Source organism: Cibotium barometz, chromosome 40 (assembly GCF_041138505.1).
Source record: "Cibotium barometz isolate CiBa-2024 chromosome 40, ASM4113850v1, whole genome shotgun sequence".
NCBI classification, from domain to species: domain Eukaryota; kingdom Viridiplantae; phylum Streptophyta; class Polypodiopsida; order Cyatheales; family Cibotiaceae; genus Cibotium; species Cibotium barometz.
Genome location: NC_141085.1, coordinates 3134870 through 3139816, shown reverse-complemented (window position 1 = coordinate 3139816; position 4947 = coordinate 3134870).

The following is a 4947-nucleotide window of genomic DNA, read 5'->3' as shown; positions in this document are numbered from 1 at the left end:
TATAACGTGAATTAGAACACATGGCAAGTCTATCAAACTTACATTCCAAATAGATTAAGTGCTCTAGTCAAGGCCTCATCAACAAAGATTACCTTCAAAAGTGGCTTATCTATTGCTACATATAGCTTGAACCTTGTGGAAGTAAACTCAATATCTGCCCTTGAATTCAGCCTATAATGCAAATCCAAATATGAAGAAAAATTTTGTTGAACTTATAATACAAGAAGGGTACACAAAATTATCAATGCATTCTGACCCACTAACCTAGATCTTGCAACATTACGTTTTGCTATTCGCAGCTGCCCTTCCCCTTTCTTTACCATTGTAACATGCAAATTAGAGATCTCAAAGATGAGTTGTACACTATTGCTCTTCTCGGACAACGTGGGTGAAGATATATCAATTAGCATTGCTTTGCTGTTGCGAGTTTGCATAGTACGAGAAGATTTGATAGTAGGCAACTTCTTCCTTGTAGCTCCACACACCTATAAATTGACAAAGAAAGAGATCTTAGCATTGCACCCTTTCAGCCCCAAGAAAGCTTGAAACACACTTCAACACCTCGCATGCAACACTCTCATTGCAGTGTATGCATACATGGGATTTTTGTGCACACATACGAAGCTATTTGTGAGCAGATTGCATTCATGTGTCAAGCTGTGTTTGCGAACCTCTACAAGTGGCTGCTTGGGAGCATGAAGAGCATGCAAATAATTGTGTTTGTGCATGCAATCTATGCACACTTCAAGGATTTTTGTGCATGCATTTGGGGGCTGTTTTTGTGCATGAAGAGAAGGGGATTTTCAGCCATCTTCTTCTTCATCCTCTTGAGTGGTAGTTTGCACATGTCACAGGGCAATTTGTGCACATTTCAAGGCTTTTTATGCATGCATTTGGAGGCTATTTGTGTGCACAAAGAGAAGGGGATTTCAGCCACATTCTTTTTTGTACTTGGCATGTGTATTATATCGTCACATATGTCCACCCTTGCATGCATGACAATCACCAAAAAAAGAGAAAAGAAATAGCAAAAAAGAAATTAATGAGAGAGGAACACTTACTGTTGGTGCTGGCAGCCACCTTTGAACCCATCCCTCCTTTTGCAAGCTTTTGCTCATCATCAATGTTAACCTTTGAGCCCATCCCTCCTTTTGCAAGATCTTCCTCATCATTAGGGTTTTGGGAATTGCCTTCAAGATTAGGGTTTGTGGTGGGATTTCTCGAGTTTTCAATTTACAATCCTTCTTCCCTTGATCTTCTTTACACAATCATGCATTGCTTGATCAATTTGGCCAAGGGAATTGGGAGAAAACAGGGTTTAGGGTAAAATTCTTGTATATTATGGGATTCTCATCATTCCCTTGCATATAGCTTGCATTGCTTTGAACCTCTACTTGCTCTTTATCATTCCCACACATTTTCTCAATCATTTTATCCTATACATGCAAAAAAGCCAACAATTGGATTGATGCTTCTTGCATTTGTTATGCCTTGGTGAGGGTATTGTTTATTTCTCTTTGATTGGATGACTATTGCAAGCCTTGGAGAAAAGGATTTTGGACATGGCTTCAACCCTTGCCATTTAATTTCAAACTTTGGTAAGGGAGTGAGAAGCTTTGGCCGGGAGATTGGCAAGTAAAATCTCTTCATCGACTTACTTCATCAAATCAAATGAGCAATGGTTTATGCATACAAGTGACAATGATTTGAAATGCAATTGACAATTAATGGGATTTTGCAAGGATGCATAGTTGGCATTATTGGGGGCACATTGGTATTGATATCGTGATTGGCTCATAAGTGCACCAAGGTCATGCCAAAATTTGGTCAAAATGCCTTGAATGGATGTTAATTGGATGCATATTGATGCTTTGGATATGCCGGGATGCAACATGCATTGATTTGCAAGTTGGTTGCTTGCGGTGTGACAATTTGACATAATTTACAGTTTTCAAAAAAGTGTGATTGAGTCCGAGGGGTTTTAGACTAAACCTAAATTGAATATTGGGGGTTATTCCACATCATTAGGGCTTTCTATAGAGCCCTCAACCATCCCGTTTAGTTTTCGTGTTAAGGAGTTACACCCATTTCTCTACCGCATATCCTGTTTGGACAGAATTTGAGCCAAGTCTTAGATCATACATTTAGCTTTACCATTGTGTTCTTCACTTGCCAAATACCTTAACCACCAAGTTTCAACTGATTTAGAGCATTGGAGTGCGAGCGGTGGACCAAACTATTACTATTTAACTTGCGGAGAGGTATATAGAGGATTGATTGAACCAAAAGTGACATTATAGGCTTACTCCTTATCCTAGTATCTTCATATAGAGCCCTAGAACACCCAAATCTGACACTTCTACATCATCCTAATGAAAATTTACCAAAATAGTCCTAATATGGCCGGTAAGCTGAGAGGTAGACCTAGAAAGCTATCATTGGCAATGGAGGATATGGAAGGGGAGGAGTTGATGGAACAGGGCACTATGGACACAATGGAAGATCTTGAAGAGAAAATGGTGGGGAAAGTACTTGTAAAAATGTCTCTCAATTTATGGGTCAAACTTCAAACAGAGTTGAAGTAGATGCTAATGTGGGAAGTGCCATAAGCACACCTCTCAAAATTTGCAAGCCATTTCAAATGATACTCTCTTGGAATTGCTTGTGAATAAACTTGATTTTAAGCCACTCATTAATAGACTGGATATCATCAATTAAACCTTGAATTCAAAGTTTGAGTCTATGACTACCAAAATGGGAGCCATCGAGGATCAATCGGGTCAATCCATGAAGTAACACCATGAAGAAGCTAATGTGGATATAATTGGTGGGATTCATGAGGGCAAGCAACCTATGCATGAAGTTCATTATGGTGGTTGTTGAAATTTGAGCATAATGATGAGCTATGGTGGATCAAACACTAGAATCAACATCATTAACAAAGTGATTAGCAAATGATTAAGACGTAATAGATTAATGTAGGCATGGATACTCAAAAACCAGCAAATTCTCATTAGGGCAATGCCTCAATTTATAGAGTTTACATCAAGCATCTAATCCCATTGATTTCTCCATGATTCACTCCCAGAATATCTCCACCTTTTGCCTGATTCTCTCCACCTCTTCTCTTTTCCCTGAATATCTCCCAGAATAACTCCACACTCCTAAATTCTCTCATGCTACCCTTTATTCTCTCCCAGTAGATTCTTCTCACCTTTTCACACGTTCTTTCACAATTACATCTCCTCTTTTACAGCCTCTAACCAAGAGCTTGTTCCCGCACACACCCTATTCACTTATATATTTCAACAGTGGTCACAAGGGAGGTAAAGAAGCTATGCAAGAGGCTTCTATGAAGTCTCCTTCATTTGGATTTATGATGGATGCTAAGAAACCTCTATAAAGGATTTGAGGCCTTCTTCATTTCAGCCCAGTACTTCTCAAGTGAATAGCAAACCACCACAAGATTCATTCAAGCCTATGGATTCATGCTATAGAGAGGCCAAGAGGATACCATTTTATTCAAAAGCAAATCAGTCCATCATGGTAGATGAGGAGATGCTTTGGGATAAGGATGGGGATGATCATGATTGGGGGCACATGTCTTTTGCACAAAGACAAGTGGAAGCTCATGATAGTTGGATGGAATTACCTTCTTTTATTTTAAGAAGGAGTACAAAGACTTTGCTCAGTTTGCTAATTCTTATATGCAATCACAAAAGGGCAAGCCACGTTATGACAATCCTACTTCCAATGCTTCCAAAAATATCAAGGACAAGGTGTCCCTCTCCAAATTCAAGGTTGATGGTTCCGCTTTGCATGAGTTGGAGGAGTGGATGACCAAGATAGACACTTATTTTCACCTCTACCCCAAGAGTGAGCAAGATAAAGTGCAATTTTCCTCCTTACACTTGGAAGATTATGCTCACCAATGGTGGAGATATATGGTTAAACATGGGAATGTGCCACACCCATGGGATGATTTGAAAAGAGAGAAGAACTTGACTTTTATCTCACCTTTGGTGCTGCTTGATAGATACCATGAGCAATGGTATGAGCTTTCTCAAAAGGGCATGGTGGTAAGGGAGTACATAAAAAACTTTATGAAGTTATCCATGTATGTGGAAGGGCTTAAAGAGAAAATGAAGATGAAGAAGTTTATACATGGGTTGGATTCTTCCATCAAGACAGATGTCTCGGCTCAAAGACCACCTACCCTCCTTATTAAAGAGGCTATGAAGTTGGCGGAGCCTTATAAGCCCAAATACAGAAAATCACAGCCCACTTTACTCATGAATGACTCATCTAAGACACCCATTATTTCTTTGAATAAGGGTACAAACTCTCTTCCTATACCGCCCTCTTCCATTCCTAGATTTCCTATCATCTATGGGGGTGGATAGCCCAAGAGTGAAGCTTGTTTTGATGCAAAGAAAGGGAATACTTCTACCAAGAAGTCTCCTCAAACCTTCAACAAGACTCAAAAGATGGATGACCCAAAGATTGATGAGTTAAGAAGCAAAGGCTTAAGCTTCAAGTGCAAAGATACATGGTCACCCGGGCTTGTATGCAAAGTTAAGAAGGTTGTAGCCACCATGATTCTTATGGACGGAGGAGAGGATGCCAAGGAGTCTCATGAAGTTGAAGAGTTTAAGGACTTCCATGAAGGAACACAAGCTCAAGAGTAACATGAGGATCACTCTTTCATAAAAGAGGGTGTGCATTTCCATTTGACATGGAAATAACATTTCATAGACCAATGAATAAAACTAATCTTCCATAGGCCAATGTATGGTACCTCAAGGCTCCAATGTATGCTCAAAAGTCATATGGTCAAAAGATACAAATGAGGGTCCATGAGCCCCTTTTATACTTGAGCCCCTATGACCATAAACCTAAGCTAATTATTAAAGTTGCTACTCCATTACACACCACTCATTCTCTTAT